This window comes from Rattus rattus, chromosome 11 (genome assembly GCF_011064425.1).
Source record: "Rattus rattus isolate New Zealand chromosome 11, Rrattus_CSIRO_v1, whole genome shotgun sequence".
In the NCBI taxonomy this organism is placed as follows: Eukaryota; Metazoa; Chordata; class Mammalia; order Rodentia; family Muridae; genus Rattus; species Rattus rattus.
The window spans coordinates 12,624,058-12,642,681 of NC_046164.1; the positions used below are offsets into that span (position 1 = coordinate 12,624,058).

The window sequence follows — 18,624 nt, forward strand, 5'->3', positions numbered from 1 at the left end:
TCACTCCATTCTCTCTCCCCTGCTGTTCCCCCCTCTCTCACAGATAGCCCTGAGCAGGTCCAGTCTGCTGGCCATGTTCAGTCTACTTTTCTCTCTCTGCTCTGGACTCCTCCGGACGCCTCTGGGTATTCTCTCTCATATCTACAATAAAAACCTTCCCCTTAGCCACCCCACGGGGCAGTCCCATTGTCAGTCATGCACTAGTGTACTTGGCTAAGACAGGGCTGGACTGTGTTGAGATGGAACGTCCAAGGGGAAATAAAAAGCCAAAGCAAAAAGCAGGCGCTGGGAAACAGCTTTAAAGCCAGGCCTCCGTCTTCGCTCTGAAACCCGACCTCGGTGCGTGTGGCACCCACTCAGATTCTGCTCTGCTGTTGCCCGTAGGAAATGCAGGGAGCTTGGCAACCCCTGACTGTTCTGTTTTGTTACAGTGTGTTTTGCCCTCTTAGGAATTTGTGTTTTCCCAAGTGAAAACATAATTAAAGAGCCTCGTCTCTGATATTAATGAACAGTTGGGTGGCAGGACAATGACTAACTCTATGCGGAGGGTTTTAAGGAATCTGGTAAGGAATCTAATGAAAAGGCATTTTTATCTTCAATGAGGAAATCCCATTAAAACACATTTTTATCCCATACTTGTTTAATAGTAACCTCGGAGTCATATGTTGAAACATTAGACTGAAAGGCTTTGCAAATGCCTATCTTGTTGCTCCTCACTAAACTTCTAACATAGCACCGCCCAACAGGAACAGACGAGCTGTTCAAATGTGAGGCCGTTATCCTCTTTCTGTTGTCTTCCCCCTAATTGTTTTCTAGTCTCCAGAGAACTTCTGGTCCTGAAGGTGTTCCACACCCACTGTAAGGCCTCCCATAGCTTGCTTGCTTTTCCTAGACCCTCTTCGGAAGACGCCTAGAATGCTGGATCCCTATAAAGTCAGTTTGTCCCTCGAATTAGTTCTGAGGTTTACAGAGTTTGCTCATGTTGTGTTTCATTCAGAATTAAAGTGGACCTGACACGCTGACCCGTTTACTTCAGATGACTCTTTGGCCACACCCTCTGCAGACACTCTGAAGGAGAGACATCACTTCCCAGGAGTCTGTAGGAAGCCTCCTTAGCTACCACTTCCGGTGAGAATCAAAGGTCTGCCCACTGGTTCTAGGATTTATCTCTTCTTTTAAAGTTGTCACTGGGCACAGCAGAGCTGTGTCCCAAAAATACTTAATCCTCAGTGGGAGAGTGGTGCAGTCAGAATCCAGTCAGTGCCAAGTGTTTCCTAGTTCAGCTTATATTCCCTAGTCGCAGATTTCTATCTAAATCCCAACAGACTTCAGTGCCGCCCTTCTCTCCTCTCTCTGGAGAAGGGAATGTGGTCTGTATTGGTGAATGAAACTCTTCCTTCACCTCATCTGCTGTCTCCATGACACCCCCCACACACACACTCATGTGTGTGGTGTGTGTGTGTGTGTGTGTGTGTGTGTGTTCTCTAGCCTAAGAATCCTATACATCACACTCTCTGGTGAGATGGTATCAAGTGGAAAGGGTAGAATCAGAGGTGTGACGGCCAAAGGCCTTAGACACAAGGATGGGACGTGTCTCAGTCTCTAGACCTGTGCTCTTTCAGACAGCCTCCCTGAGTTTAATTTGTATCACCTTGGGTTTGAATTGCTGTAGTAACATTTGTTATAAGTAGGCTCCCAACGTGAGAGCCTCCTGCCTTTTTGAAATGTCACAGTCCTGAATCATACCTACTGACACTTGTCTTCCGGGGGCTCTTAGGCCATGGAATGCGTGCAGATTTCATTTTGGTTAATTTCATTGTTTTGCAGTTCTCATTTAAAACTGCCCCCGGGGCTGTCACTTGCCCGCGTAACAGTCCGCCATCACAAGTCCCTGTGAGCTGATGAGGGCCATCTATCCCACCAATTACAGAGCTGGCCTCATGGCTTCTGGCCAGGGATTCCACACACATTTTAAAGGAACAGGCAAAAGAGGTTATCCCCCCCCCCCCCAGAAATTAATTTCATTCGTTAAAGGGGTGAGGTGTCTCCTGCCAGAAAAATCAATTTTTCTGTTGGAACCTCAGCCTGGAATGGAGCAGACTCAGCCCCCCAACCCCCCATGGAGACCTGAAGGAAACAAAACCAAAATACCTATCAATACCCATCCAGACTTGTATGTTGGTCTATCCGAGAATGTGCTTGGACATCCCGAATGACAAAATCTAAAACAATCTAAAACACTAGGCTTTAGGAAATCGGAGAGAGCCCAACACACAGAACACTAAGGGCTCAGTGGTGGGGGTGGGGGGAGTCTATATCAGGAATATATTTGCTTCTGTGGTTTCTTTCTTGGGGTATGATTCTGAGAACTCTAAAAGCATGTCGGAGCCCATTATTATACTTTACATCTCTCTAAATGCCCGACTAGAGGACGTTCATCTAAATATTGTATTTAGAAATAAAGCTCAGGCTGGAGAAATAAGATTTGGCAGAGACATCCGCAGGCAGAGCTTATTAACCAGTGTGTGGAGCTTGGTGAAGGAACCCAAGATTCCGGGGTGGGGGTGGGGGTGGGGGTGGGGGTGGGGCTTTGGGTTCACTCCTCACAGTTCTCTCACCCACAGCCACAGATTTGGAACCAGCATGCCCTCGTGCTGCATTTGGGCTGGAATGAATGCAGCCAACTGCAGAGGGCCCTGGCAGTGGTGTCTGATGGGGCGCCCGCCCCGCATGACTATGGAGGTGAGGCTGGCCTGCAGGGCGGGGCTCCGGCCACCCCACCAATGCTGCTTGGGTCCTCTGAAGCCGCCAGCTGCCAACTGAAACCCGAAACCCGGCTGCGTCTGCGGGCTGGCCCCACTCAGTTGTTCCAGCCTCTTGTATTTACACATTCACACACAATCACTCTTTCTAACTTCTTGACTCTTTGCGCAACTGCTAGGATTTCTCAAGTGCATGTGGCAACTCAGCCCGGGTGAGGGAAAGCCGGTGGGACTCGGGAGGGAATCACGGGGCTGCGGGGCCACCAAGGCTGCGGAGGGGGACTACAGCAAGAGGCTGCGGAGGGGACTAGAGCGAGACAGCGGCGGCTGGGGAGTCCCCCCAACTTTCCACGCAGCTGTGGCTCTGCGGCGGTCCCGGGCTTCCTCTGAGAGCAGCACGCAGGCCCGGCGAATGGGCTTCCGCGCTCACCCTGGAAGTAAAGGGCACCCTGCCCGCCCGAACTCATCTTTAGGCCAGTCCTAGGAGCCTGGACATCGGCGCAGCCGCCAGCCATCCCTTGTAGGTCCCGCATCCCTGGCAGGGTAGGTGACTGGACTGCTGCGGGGCGCAGGGGGTGGGGGTTGGAGGGAGGAACCGGAGGGTGGGAGGGTTGTAGCTTCAGGCTACAGGGACTGGGAGGGGGGCTGTTGCGAGCCAGGAGCAACGCCGGACCCACGCTGGTTCAGTGTGTTGTGTGTGTGTGTGTGTGTGTGTGTGTGTGTGTGTGTGTGTGTGTGTGTGTGTGTGTGTGTGTGTGTGTGTGTTTCTGACTTACTAAACAAATGCAAATTAGTACAGTCCCTTCTCTCGCCCTCTACCTTTTTCCCTTTCCCCTGGTGATGTTTTAGCTAGTCTCAGAGTTACCTAGACAACTGGCATGTGGAGGTAGATTTCAATATATATTGTGTTACTGTTGTACCGGAAAGCAATAGAGAATCTTCCGTGATTTTAAAGACACACAGATGGGTTTAGAGTTCTTGAAGGAGTAGTATTTTGAGGAGGTATCCACTTACTTTTAAAGAGAAGCAGGCAGTATATTCTCATTTAAGATAACTTTCGTACCATTTCTTGTGTGCGTCCTTAAAGAGAGGTTGTTACGCAGAATGCCTTAGAAATGCTAGGTTTTCTAACATGGTCTAGTAACACAGCTCCTGGCTCCATTGTAATCTATTCCAATTCATTTGAATAAATCTCTCTTTCTCATGTGTTTCTGTTTTTGTCCCTTTACTCACCATACTTCCTATTATCCCTGTTTAACTTTAAGACATCTACTATTCCCTCCCATTCTTTAAAAAGGAAATGAGTAAGTCAGGCCAGGGGCTTGAAATAGAAGAGGTGTAAAAGCTTTGCTTACTCAGAAGTAGAAAGTTTTGTCTTGTTGGGTCTACTAAGTATGACAAACCGATTAAAATCTGGGGACATTTGCAGTGACGTTTAAAAGCTATACCTGATCGCTGAGAAAGATGGGCAGGCAGATTCAATACCCTCCTTTCCCTGACTCTAATTAGAGCTTGAAACTAGTCCTTAAGGTCAGGAAGTGATGTTGGTGTCGAACTGGGCATCACGACACACACAGAATCTTTAGACAAAGCTGGGAAGTAAATGTACCCCAGGCTCGAGGGTTTTCAATCTCTCTCTAAATATCCCCCCCCCGTACTTACTCCATCCTCTCTGGGGGTATTTCACTTTCCAAGAGACTCTTTGCTGAGTGCCCCACCTCCAGAAAACACATCAGGATTTCTCTCTAAAGCCATTATGGAGGTGTCAGAGATTTTTGCCTTGGACAGGGTGGAAGGCAGAGTCATGAAAACCTAACTGTAAAACAGATAACGGCTCATATACAGGGAAGGACCCATGTTCTTGGTAGCAGATCTTTCCAAAGGAAGGGGGCAGACTGAGGTTTTGAGGTAAGGTACTTGGAAGTAGTGTATAGTTAGCAGGATGCAGGGATGGGGGGTGGGGGTTGTAATTCTCTCTGCAGGAGAAACTCACACTCCTTGACTGTCCACTACGTTGCTACCACTATTTTTATTTCAGCATCAGAGGGCTTGGGATTTGACACAGGAACGGTTACTATCTAATGGTCTTCCTAATCTACAGTATGTGGGATAAAATGAAGCTTCTCAGAACAAACCGAAAAACCACGGTAGAAAGGAATAGCGGCGTATCTTTCCAGACAAGAATATAGTGTAAAATAGTTTTGGCTTGCATCGCCAGTGAAATTTGTCCAGCGTTTGCTTCAGATAATAGTGGCCAAAACTCTGAGAGCTGTCCTGGATGGTGGATTCATTTCCCATGTAATCTTGGACTCTCCTGGGTGGAGGGCGGGGGCGGGGGCGGGGCAGGCAGTGAGTGGGAATGAACAGCTGTGTACTCTTGAGTCCGATTACTTTGCTGTCTGGGCCAGACAGAGTCTAAGTGCGTTTACCGACATTGCCCATAAGAGCCACGCCGTGACCTACTGGCCCACTGAGGAGTGTTTTCTTTCTGGCTTCTAGCATCCTGGCTGGCTTCTCGAGATGCACTCAGGCAGGGCTGCTGTGACATCTTGACTGTGCACATGTTTCCGGTTCTATGAGCAGGACTCTGTTACCTGGAGTCAGTTTCCTCTGGTATTTTCTGGTCAAAGGTGAAAGAGTAGTAGTTTACCTTTAATTCAGCGTGCGTTCGTCAGATTGCTTCTTTCTGGCCCATTTTGATTGTTTTTTTTTTTTTTTTTTTTATTAAAGGTGAATGTTTTGTAAAACTAACCTGGGCGGGTGAGTGTTGTCTTAGCCTGGATCCTGGGAGGAAGATTCTGCTATACAACTTGTCATAGGTGGATGCAGGGGAGAGTGAGGATAAGCAGACTCTGGAGCCCTTATTCTGCCCTAATTACATTACACTGGGAAGAGGGGGAGGGGAGGGGAAGGAGAGAGGGAGAGGAGGGGGAGAAGGAGGGGGGAGGGGGGGAGAGAGAGGGAGAGGAGGAGGGGGAGGAGGAGAGGGAGAGGGGAGAGGGGGAGGGAGAGGGGGAGGGGGAGAGGGAGGGGGAGGGGGAGAGGGAGGGGAGAAGAGAAGTAGAGGGGAGGGGGGAGAGGGGGGGAGAGATATTTTCTTTAAAATGATGCATGTTTACTCTTAAAGCCATAGCAGTTAGAATGCAGCTGTAAATGGACAGTGTAGCATGAAGGCAGTGTTGAGCCTCATGTTGACTCGACAGGGGCTCATCTGTGCTCTGTGACTAAACAAGGCTCTATTGGGTTGAGCGCCTCTGGAAGGAACAGTTTCAGGGCGAGGAAGACTCAAAGAATACACATTTCTCAGAGGTTCTGTGCTCACGTGCTCTTTGACTTAGCACCTAGCTCTAATAAAGCGACATCACGATGAATCTGTTTTACTGGGGGGGTGGGATGGGGAGGTTCAAGGCAGGGTTTCTCTGTGTAGCCCTGGCTACCCCTAAATTCACTTTGTAGACCAGGCTGGCCTCAGACCTCACAGAGATCCATGTGCCTACCCCCCATGCTGGGGGATTAAAAAGGCACGTGCTTCCACCGCCTCCAGTGAATCCTTATGAAACACAAAATTGATGTGCAAATCCCTCGTCCCACAGCCTTCGTTGGAGCCTAATGAGAGACAGTATTAACATTAAACTCTTCATCTCTCTGTGTGCGGTACTGGGATTGAACCTAACTAAGCCCTTCAACATACACTAAGTGTGTGTGTGTGTATTTTTCTTTTCTTTCATTTGTTTTGTTTTGATAAGATCTTGCTACCTTACCCAGGATGGTCTTGAACCTGTGATCTTCCTGACTCTGATGTAACTGGATTATAGGCCTGTGCTTCCAGGCTGGCTAACTTTTTAGCACAGTGTCTGAAAGCTCTTTCCTTGCAGTTGCCTTTTCCACAGGAGTGGTGGTCACATGGCACTGTGGGGTATCTCAGCGGTGGCTGGTTCCAGTGTGGCTCCGCACTGGCCCCAAGTACCAGGAGGTCCATTCCAGCATGATACCTTGCCACACTGCTCCCTAGAGTTAGTTTTGGTACCTGTGGGGCCATATAGAAGTAACCATAATTTATCTCTGGTTAGTTTCTCTCCCGGCGGCTCTCTGCTAGCCTCAAACTCTCTGGTACCAGCTACCTGGTAAAATCAAGACTCAATAAACTGTAAATTATCAATCAGAATTATACGTTAAATTCTCAAGCCACAGTACATCCACACAATAAACTCACAACCAATTGATAAAGATATAAACCGCCTGCCCAGATAAGATAAATTGACCTATAGAAATTCAACCCTTAAGAAATATTCATAACCACCTGAATCTATATAGAGATGCATGGTGATGAATCGTTTACATCTGCCTCCATGTTGCCTCTGCCCCTTTCTCTTTCTCCCTCTCCTTCTCTGAAACGTGTTCATTCCTACCCTTCCTTCTTGTCCAATGACAGGACTCATTTTATCTTATGTCTGCCTTCACCTGCATCATGACATCAACCTACAGAGTGGATCCTTCCTGTTCCCATTTCTGATGTTTTATTCATGGGTTTATTCTTCTGGACTGATCCTGGTGGCTAGAAATTTCCTTTAGATCCTTGGCTGCCAATTTCAAAGACAATTTCCTTGGTGATGGTGATGGTGATGGTGATGGTGATGGTGATGGTGATGGTGATGGTGATGGTGATGGTGATGGTGATGGTGGTGGTGGAACAATTCCATGTAGGAAGAATTAACAGCGCCACCTTGTCTACTCCCATATATTACTGATCATATTTTAACTATGACGGTCATGTGTCAACTGATGATGGGGACTCTTCTGGGAAACACTTTCCTATGTCATTTCATCATCAAGGACTCTCACACTGTGCTTAAGAAGCCTGGAAGCTACAGCCAAGGACAAAGTATCCTAGCATGAGGCCTCTCTTGTGTTTGTTGTTCACTATAGGGTGCCAGACTGCTCGTTGCACAGATATATTGTATTCAGACTCTCTCTATAGCTAGCTATTATGAGTCCCTCGGTGGGCAAGTGGTAGGAGAAACCACTGGGATTCAAGTGACCGATCCAGCATCTTGAATGTTCTATGCAACACTTCCTTAGTGACTGAGCAAGGAAAGCGGTCTGGGAACAACATATCGATAGGCTCCACTTCATGCTGAGAGCTGCGAACTGACAGTCTGTCAAAGAATATGTATTTGGACCCAGCATTTGTTTTCCTTATGCAACAGTACTACCAAAGACAATTCACTCCCTAGACCAGCCCACACATGCCCATTTAATCACTGAGATATACAAAATAGTGTGCCCTTGCAGTTCTAAAGCAAAAATAACCCAAAAGCTATGGTTTTTTTTTTAAAAAAAATCATTGCTTAAAGAAATCACAATTATCCCTATGTTTAAAGACAATAGAAACAGCTTCGATGGATACATTTTTGCACAACTATTTCTGTAGCGTCCTGTAAAGTCTTCGTTCTATCAAATCCCAGAGGGAGGTCTGGATTTAACTGTGATGACTAATGATGAAGTTAAACTTGGATACGCTACCCCCGCGGGATGGGCAATCGTCTTAATTAATCAAACAAAATTAAAATACCAATTTTGGCTATTTAATAATTATCTTGAGTGCTAATGCTGGAGGGAAGTCAGATCTAATTAAAGGAGGAAACAGAGTGGGCACAGAAGAGGGAACACGGAGGGCACTACCTTTCATGTTTCTAGCTCTTCACTCCATTGATTTCCTTTTCCTCTTATTTGAGCACCAAAGCCAACCCAGAGTTTCTTCCTGAAAACCCCTGCCCCCATCTCCAGCTATTCCTGCTGCCTGGTGCACAGAGGAGAAATTACACTCCATTCGATCCAGAATACAAGGGGCTCATTTTATTTTTAAAGCAACATTACCTTTGTCTCTGGCCACTCTGCTAGTAGTATGTGGACACTGTTTCTCCCAACTGTGCAAAAATGCTAATCAGAGACCTCAAATGCATCACTTCTTCAGCATCTTTGGGAATATTGGAAAAACATGCGCAAGTGTTTAAGCGATCATAGACCAGCTGCTTATTTGTTTAAAAGTTTCAAGTTTGCCATTTGTATGAAACAAATGTGAAGTAGAAACAAAGTAAGTAGAAACTTGACTACTCTCTTCTCCCTGGCACCTCTCTGATAACAGGGCTTTTACTAAATGGTTCTTTAATATGGTATTGTCTCTTTTTCATACTGAGTCAGCATAAAGACAAGGACTGCATCGGTAAATACTTTTGGACCTCGCATTACATAGTTTAATCTTCTTTGCAAGAATTTTCATGTTAAATTCGGCCTGGCATTTAGTCCCAAGACTTTAGAGCGGTTTCTCTTGAATAGCTTGTTTTGATTAATAGAAGGAAGACAAAGAAATCAGCGTAGGTCTCCTTTTATCTTGTGACTCTGGAAGATGAGAACTGAGTCTGAGGTTCAGCTGTGCCTCAGTGCAGGTTTTCTGAAGACTTGGTCTGGAAGGTTTTAGCATTTATTTAACGCACCTGTAATTCGGACACCTTTACCAAGTTAACTTCCCACTGTGGGAGTTGGTTGGGTTTATTTTGTACTGTCTCACTCTTTTGACATTTTAGCTAAATATTTGTAAAATTCTATTGTGTAACTTTAAGTATTTTGGCTTCGATACTTTTTCAGGTCACTAAATATAGCTCCCGGAAATATTTTAGGTCGGTTTCTCTACTTCCTCACAGAGGATCTTCCTTGTCACCGAATGTTACGTCTTCCTAAGATCTTAGGAGGAGAACTGAGACTTGGGAACTTTGAAAGTAGATAGTTATGACCAAACATGTGTGTTCTTACCGATGTGTGCATCGTGAATGTATGGAAGAATTCCCTTGGGTGTCTCAAAGTAGCTGAAGAGAAAAAATTCTTTTCTGCAAAGCAACGTTTACTGCTGAACATGGCCTTCTGGAGCTGTGGTTATAGTTGCTTCCTGAACCCCAGGCTGAAGCTTCAGAAAACAGGGTATCCAGGCTCGCCACAGAGGAAATTAACTCATGAACTATCATGACTTCTTATTCTGTCTACCAATCTGTTAATGGTCGTTGCTCTAATGAATTACGTACTTGCTGAACATCAAACATGCCATATGTTTTACAGATGTTATTTCTGTTCCTAGAAGTTGTCTTCATTAGGGTTTTACTGCTGTGAACAGACACCATGACCAAGGCAACTCTTACAAAGGATAGCGTTTAATCAGGGATGGCTTACAGGTCTAGAGGTTCAGTCCATTAATACAAGGCATGGCAGCATCCAGGGCAGGAATGGGGCTGGAGATGCTGAGAGTTCTATTCAAAGGCAGACAGGAGAAGCTGGCTTCCAGGCAGCTAGGAGGAGAGTCTTAAAGCCCACACCACAGTGACACACTTCTTCCAACAAGGTCACATCGACTTGTGCCATTCCTCGGGCCAAGCGTATTCAAACCACCACAGAAGTAATCAGAAGTAACAGTTCTATAATTGATTATACTACATCCAATTCAAAGACATTCTGTGCAGAGAAGTAAGAGTGTACCACATGTGCATAGTACCTGCAGAGTCTGAAAGAGAGCATCAGGTCCCCTGGTACTGGAGTTAAAAACCACTGTGAGCTGCTGTGTGGCACTGGGGAATGAACCTGCGTCCTCTGCTAGAGCAGCAGGTGTGATGAGTTGCTGAGCTCTCCCCAGTCCCCCTAAGTAGCCATTGCTGACCAATAAGTCTTTTTTATTAAGAGGGGACAGAATGAGATAGAACAGAGCTTGTAGAAAAGGTCAGGACTCATTATGTGTTTTTAAAAGCAAACTATATTTCACATGTTTTATTTCAGTTGCATGTACTTTTGACATTGTGCAGAAATGAAAAAAAATGCACTTTGGGTTTGTTTGATAACAGTGAAAAAAATGTGTCTAAAAGCACCCTTTCTTGGTGACAGTTATGTGTGCCCTCAGTGCTGGAGTTTAACACTGGCCACATTTCTCTCTCACTGTCCACATTTTAATTTTTCGGGGAGACAAGTTCTCTCCTTGAACCTTGAGTTGGCCAATTCAGATAGACTTGCTGGCTGGCAAACCCTGGGGTTCTCTTGTCAAGAGCTCTGGGGTTCTACCCACCTCTGGGCTTTTCCATGGGTGCTAGAGATTCACAATCCGGTTCTCATGCTTCCACGGCGAGCAACTCGCCCATTGAACCACTCCCCAACCAGGAATATTTCTTCTGAAAAGTTCATGTAGATAGGGAAGTTGGCAATCTTTCTAACATGGTAAAGATTATGATATATAGAAAGTGTTTTGATAATGTGGATATTGTGTAAATTTATGTATCATGGGGACTTTTCCTGTCAATAAAAAAGATAGTGGGTGTATTGACTGTGTGCGTTGGTTATGTGCAGTTAATTCAGAGAGAACATGAAATATTGCGTTTCCTCCTTTTGTCGTGTGTGCGTTCTTTTACTTTGAGAAGTAAAGACTACCCCCCCCACTTCTTTCCATTAAGACAATTAATGGAGCCAGGGATGTACTTGGATTGGTAGCATGCTTGCTTACTGTACACAGAGCATCGCACAGATTGCAGTGTGGTAGTGAAGGCCTACAATCTCAGCATGTGGGGCTTAGAAGTGAGGGGATCAGAAGTCCAACATCAGCCTCAGTTACATAGACAGTCCTAGGGCAATATGAGGTATATGAGACCATGTTGAAACGAGAGAGAGAGAGAGAGAGAGAGAGAGAGAGAGAGAGAGAGAGAGAGAGAAGGAGTGAGGGAGAGAGAGGGAAGGAGTGAGGGAGGAGGAGGAGAAGGAGGAAGAGAAGAAGAAGAGATCCCCTTTAAAGCAGCTTTACAGGGGACAATTACTAATTTTATTAAAAACTAGAACTTAATGGTATGCGATACGTATTTAAAGACAGACTTTTCTGGAGGGACACATTTGTGGAGCTTACCAAAGGCTACATTTCATATTTAAACAGTTGCCTCAGACATGATTCCTGAGATATTCTGTTTCACATTTCCTGGCTATGGAAAAGCTAGAAGGGCCTGGGAGAAGGGTTAGGGGTTGTAGATGTGGATGTGATTCTGACTTGGGGCATTCACCAGCTTTTGCGAATTCAGCCAGAGCTTCTCGCTTCTGTGAGCTTTGGTCTCATCAGTAAGGGAGTCAGACCAGACTCCTTTGGGTGGCTTTTGCCTGAGAAATGGTTACGTGTCCCTTCAGAGCAGCCTTGGTGGGAATGTGACTGTGCACACTTGGCAGGACTCAAAAATGAGGACATTTGATGATTTCACTGGGGAGAGGGTTCCTACATGGTTGTACGTGACACAATGACGGTAGCAGACATTTCTTGGATGGGCATCATAATCAGATGGTTTTGTTTCCATCAGCTGTGGGTGTGGAGGGATGGGGGCTGGCACTCCCATGGATGAAGGCAAAGGAGATTCAAGGGTTGCTTGTCAATAGGCTTGTGTTGAGGTACTGGCCCCTTATGCTCAGGAGTGAAGAAAACCATTCCCATCGAGAAACCAAGCAAGTCAGAAGAGTTTTAGCTTCAAATAAAATCAGATCATTTGGGGAACTGGAGGCAATGTTATTTACTCTGTACCATTTCTGCAGCACAAAGGGAACCAACATCTATTCTTGGATGGCGACTGGCGTCTACGATGCGTGGGGAGACCTCAGATCTCCACACTAGATTCTGACTAGGCAGTAAGGCAAGCAGGGATAATCTTGGCTTTCTTTGTTCAGTGAGTAAATATAACTCACTTGAAGACATGCTAGGAGTAGTCCCTTTGAGAAGTTACGTGTTTCCTCATGAAAGCGGTATTTCTTCGACACACCTGTTTGCAGAGGTTTTGATCCAGTGCAAGCAGGCGTTCCGTGTGCACAGACTGATGCTGTGATTAAAACGTAACATGCTTTGAATTTTCCTCATGGTGGTTAGAAATACCACTGGCTTGACAGCTTTCTACCGAGCTCTAAGGAACAGGAGAACGTCCCTTCCTCCCTCCTCTCTCTAGCCTTCTGCACTGTGGCCTTGTGCAGTCTGGGCCCGGTGAGCCAAGAACAGCATTCATTCAACAGAAGGGTTAGCAACCAGTGTCTCCTCAAGAGCTGGTTGTAGCTTGTCAAGAGCTTGGATCACCTACATATCAAGTTTGTTTACTTATACTCTTTTTTTTCTCTCTTGTGCCTTCCTTTTGCTTGCTAATTAGCGTATTTTTGGAGGACTACTTTTATCCAGCTCCCGGACATTGTGAGTACTAATGTGTTGGACTGCTGCCCAGTGAAGGAGTGGGAGAGCACAGTGGGGTACCTGAAACCAGCTCCCTCCCCAGGAGAAGAGAAAGGGGCACAGGCATGGAAAGAGTCCTTGCCTACACATTGATGAGATTGTAGATCAGATGAGGGTGCAGGAATCCCAGAACTAAACATGGAAAGTCTGCTGGGTAATTCTGCTCATCTGTGTTAATCTGCAGGAGAGCTCCACTGTAAATTAAAAGTCACATGTCACACTTCCCTGTGAGCTGATGAACTTCAGAATAAAAGTTTTCTCAGAGATCACCTCACTTCAGATTCCCTTGTAAGGGAGGTAGATCTGGGACGACATGATCTGTCCTAGCACAGACGTAGGAAACAGAGTAGGTCTGGCGTGGGTGTTTGGCCTATTCCTCAAAGCCTTTCTCTCCTGGGATTCTCTGAGAGCGGTAAACCAAGTGAACTGGTGATACATCCAGGTGCCAATACTGAAAAATGGCTGCTGTGACACTGGATGGCACAAAGAAAGAATCCTGTGACTTCCTATTTCCCAGAGTCCTTGTATGATCCACTCTAGACATTCATCAGGACAGGCGACACGTGGCTCTTACCTAAACCTCTGTCACCCAATCCCCTCCCTCCCCAAATGGGAATCATATCTATCTAGCTTTGCAATTGTTTGAAAATTATGCTTTTTTTTTTTGAGTAGTGAGAATTGAACCCAGGGCCTTACACATGCAGGGCAAACACTCTACTACTGAGCTGTGTTTCTCTTCTCTCTCTCTCTCTCTCTCTCTCTCTCTCTCTCTCTCTCTCTCTCCCTCTCTCCCATGTGTACACGTGGGTGTGGGAGACTAGGAAAGGGTGTTGTATCCTTTGGAAGTAGAGTTACAGGCAGTTGTGATCTGCCTGACATGGATGCTGGGAACTAAGCTTGGGTGTTTTTAGTTATTTGACAACTAATAGCTTTGTATTATGTATCTAAAGGGATGGCTTTTAAAAGTGTCTTAGTGGACCTAACAGCTTTTGTGGGATAAGGAGTATCTGTCTAATTTTTAAAAAGATCAGTAAAATTTAATATACTTATTTTACATTTTTAATAGAAAGTATACAAATTTTCTATTGCACTCTGCTAATAATATCCTTGACAACCTTTTTGCCATGCTGAGAATCACTGTACAGAAACTAAGAATCTGCTATATTAATATCGAGATACGGCTCAGTATTTTCTAGATTAGGTTATAATTTCTTCAATATTTTTTGTAACAGTATCAGCTTTGTCAAATTGCCTCACCTAGATTGTTCTTAACACTATATATCTTTATAAAGTTCAATCTTAACTGCACAACGATTGTACATTGCCCTTATATTTCATACCCTTCATATTCTGGAAGGTCAACCAGAACTTCCTCACAAAAAGCAAGAAGAAAAATAATGTCGTGTATAAGTCCCGCTTCCTGGCCAGTCAAGTATCTCTGGAGTCAGGAGAAAGAATGGAGGAGAATTCAGCTCCTGGGGACGGCTGTGTGAATCCTAGTCACACAGAGGCTCTGCGTGGCTTTTATTCGCTATCTGTGGTCTCATCCTCCACTGTTTGATTTGAGGAACATTCCAGGCAGTATCCTTAGCTTCCCTGACATGAGCCTGGGGCTTGAGGACTCCGAGGGATTCCTTTCTCAAACAGGGCAAGACAGACACGACCTGTCAGGAGGGCAGTGCATGGCTCGGCTGCAGGCGACAGGCTTCATCTCGGGAAGGTGAGACATCTGTGCCTCTGGGCGCTCCGGCATGCTGTGCCGTAAACCTGGGTAGGCAGAGCTAGAAGTGGAGGATGGGTGGCTGAAGCACGGGGTGAGACTTCGGTTTTTCAAAACAGCAGAGAAGACTAAATGTTTGGACTTCCCCGGGTGTTTGCTCATGGCTCAATGGTGTCTCAGCTGGGGCTCTGACTTGGGGATTTCAAGCAAGAATAGGATGCTAGGTGCTCCTGTGGGCTAATATTTATGTATTAGATGAATAATCTCCAAGCCAGATGCATAGCGATAACAAGAGCCTATTTCTCACCGCCGTCCTCCGTTCGTTTGTTGTAACGAAGATTTTTCTTACTCTCTTAGAAACGGCCGTTAGGTAAAATAAAATTAATTGGACTATTTTGTGGAAATGCCAAGCAATTAGGGTACAGGATCGTGGTGTATGCGATGTGTTATTAATGCTAAATGCTAAAATAAAGGTCATATTACCATCAGCCTGGAGGGGGTGGGCGTGGAGGGGAGCTGTGGAGAGGAGAGGATAAGTACACATATCCAATTAAGGCGGAGTGTGACGGAATCACTGGGTGATACTTGGTGTTGGTCTGGGGTCTGCCCAACTGCAGTTGGAGACTCCGTTTGTCAAGGCTGTTGAGTACTGAGCTGGTGACTGCCTGAGGAATCAGACTGATCCCTGATACCAGTGTTCACTCTCAAATGGTGTAAGCAGACTTGGGGATGGGCAAAGGCGTCCTCTGATAAACTGGCCCCAAAGCCATCAGGTGAAATATTTCCCTGCATTTCAGCTTTGCGTTGAAAGGACAGTGCCAGGGTTCTCCTGGAGCCGGTAGCTTCTTTACTCTGCTGCATTTCCTGAGGATTCTCTTTAGACTGTAGCTGCACATGCCCCACCTGCTCGAGCTGCACCGGCTCGAGCTGCAGTTCTGCAGCTCATTTTACTGAAGGACTAAGGAGGGACTCCAGTGGTTTTGCTGTTAAGAGCGGTTGGAACACATCTGCAGCGATCGCCCGGCAGCTTTGGGGAAGTTGCTAATGCATGGGTGGTCCTTGCTCCCACTGGAACTATGCATGGTGTGCATGAGGTCAAAGAGCGACCCTGGGTGTTGGTCTGCACCTTTTACTTGCTTAACACAGGGTCTCCGTTCACCCAAGTAGCCAGTCTTCCTGTCCTTTGTGTTTACAGGTACTCTGTCTATGCCTGGCATCTTTACTATGTGGGAGCAGGGGCTTCTGGGAATCCAAACTAGGTCTCTATCCTTTTACACGCTGGGCTACCTCCCCAACTCCATGTACATCTGTAGATCTACAAAAAGAACAATTTTTCGTTTGCAGTAAATGGCCACCAATTAGGTTCTGACAGCTTATTTGAAAAAGTTGTCTTTCCCCCCTAAAACAACAGAGCTTGCGTGACATTTTAAAGGCTTTGGAAATTGTATGATATATTAATAAACTGTGCCCAGAAACCATGCAGTTCAATTTAAACACTTTCAGATCTTTCTATTTCTATGTATTCACTCTGAAAAACCTGCTTTCTGTGAATTCCAATTTGCCTTTTATTAATAGTTTTGTTGAGTTCAGCCCTTCCGTATTATGCACGTGAGATTGACTCCTGTGAATGGTCCTTGTAAAAATTAATATAAAACCTTGTATTCTAGGGTGGCCAATTATCTTACCCTCTTGCTTTGCTCTCTTCAAAAAATGTGACTGAATATCTTGCAACTTACTACATAAAATAAAGTTTTCCTAGAAAGTGTTTGGGTTGAAAGCATCTTATAATGACTAGTTTTAGAGCATAACACTTTCTTTCGGCCAATCAGTAGACAGTGTAATAAATTCTTCCATTTAAAGCAAATGCTGAGAAAATAAGTTTCGTTTTGTCAGTTTCTTTGGTGGCTTTTCGGGAATTATGACTATAAAGTAAGTAACGGAGAATGGTATCTTTTGGAAGTAATTGGTTCTCGCTGTTCTGTGACTTGTTATTAATTAGTCTGCTAAGCCCCGAGTCAGGGCTGGCGTTATGTAGAAATCACTCGTGGGACTGGCTTTTCGTATCCAACATAGTCATGTGGAATCCACTCAGAAGAAAACAGCAACTCTGCACAGGGTCCTGAAAGACGCGTAGTGTGGACTAGACTCCTGGAGTCTGCAAATAATCTTTCCATTTGTCTGAAATCTATATTTATTTCTTGGCCAGGGAAGGCTATGGTCAGAGTCCTCTCAGCCCAAAGACCCAGGCCTTTGTCTGGTGATGCCTCTGCTGCTTGTGGGTATTCGAGAGACTGAATTATAGAAATAGCCTCAAGTTCCCCTACGAGTGTCAGCTGCCCTGAATGCTAATGAAGTTGGCCCAGGGCTGACGAGGTGACAGCTGTGAGAGGGACCACAGCCACCACTCTGTCCTCCTTCAAAGCAGCCGTCCCTTCCCTTCAGGGTCTTGTTTCTTTCCGCCTTTTGCTGTCTTCCCCTCTCTTTTTATTACTTCCTCTTTTTATTACTCTGAGGCATTATGTTAGTTTCCTGTGAGTTTCCCCTAGTCCTTCTAGTTACTGCAGCCTTGTTTATTATTTGTTTATCATTTATATTTACTTACTTTTGTAAGCTGAGCATTTTCAGGATGTGTTGCATGGTTGTAAATTTTATTCGTTTTGGGACCTCTGAAACCATGGACCTAGTATACCATTTTAATTGTCCCAAACTGCCCGGGTGGCCTGTTGACTACTTGTTATTAAGGCCTCTTCTCTCCTCCTGTCCTCAGAGAGCCCCCGTGGAAGTGTATGGTGAGACAGCAGTGGAACTGACAATTACTGCGGGTGCAGCTACTTAGGTGCCCTCTAATCAGAGAACTCTTCCGCATTCGTGAAAGCTAGCGGGTCATTTAAATATTTTGCAAAATGGGTATAATTCTAAGTGAGATGCAGTAGCTCAAAGCATTTTACAGGATAAATATCAGTTATTTTAATTAATTAATTACCTATTTGAATGTACATTTGGTATTTGGCCTGCATGCGTGTCTGTGTGAGGGTGTTGGACCCAGTGCAACCTGAGTTACAGATAGTGAGCCGCCATGTGGGTGCTTGGAATTCAACCTATGACCTCTGGAAGAACACCAGCACTCTTCACCCCTGAGCCATCTCTCCGGCTCCAAATATCAGTTAGTTCTGCTGAGATTTAATGTTGAGGACGTTTCCCCTTTTGAGTACCGCCGTATGTTTCAAAGTTTACATTTTACTTTTTAACGTTTTGAAGCCCCATGAGACACAATGTGTTAAATTGTTACCCATCTAAACATTTGTAGATGTTATCAAAAGCAGTTAATTCATGTTGTCATCCAAATCTCACTTCTTGTTCTGCCCATGGCTTTGTTCTGGGTGAGCTACTAACGAGCTACTTTCCAAGGTTTCTTACTGTCTTCCTTTTCAAGGTCTGGGCACTGATGAAAGAGTGCTCCCCGTGCTCCCAGTTACTGTGAAGGGTGCTCCCAGTTACCGTGGAGGGTGCCCCCAGTTACCGTGGAGGGTGCCCCCAGTTACCGTGGAGGGTGCCCCCAGTTACCTGTTACTGTGGAGGGTGCCCCAGTTACTGTGGAGGGTGCTCCCTGTTACTGTGGAGGGTGCCCCCAGTTACTGTGGAGGGTGCCCCCAGTTACTGTGGAGGGTGCTCCCAGTTACTGTGGAGGGTGCCCCCAGTTACTGTGGAGGGTGCTCCCTGTTACTGTGGAGGGTGCCCCCAGTTACTGTGGAGGGTACTGTGGAGGGTGCTCCCTGTTACTGTGGAGGGTGCTCCCTGTTACTGTGGAGGGTGCTCCCTGTTACTGTGGAGGGTGCTCCCTGTTACTGTGGAGGGTGCTCCCTGTTACT

At 45.8% G+C, this 18,624-nt stretch overlaps 1 long non-coding RNA gene across 1 annotated transcript in view; it reads left to right on the forward strand.

The window, feature by feature from the left end:
* Window positions 1-2,876: 2,876 nt before the first annotated feature.
* The window catches only part of LOC116912293, a 72,436-nt gene continuing 56,688 nt past the window's right edge, over window positions 2,877-18,624 (forward strand). The window contains exon 1 of the long non-coding RNA XR_004389440.1: window positions 2,877-3,305. This is a non-coding gene — a long non-coding RNA (uncharacterized LOC116912293). The remainder of the gene's footprint in view (window positions 3,306-18,624) is intronic.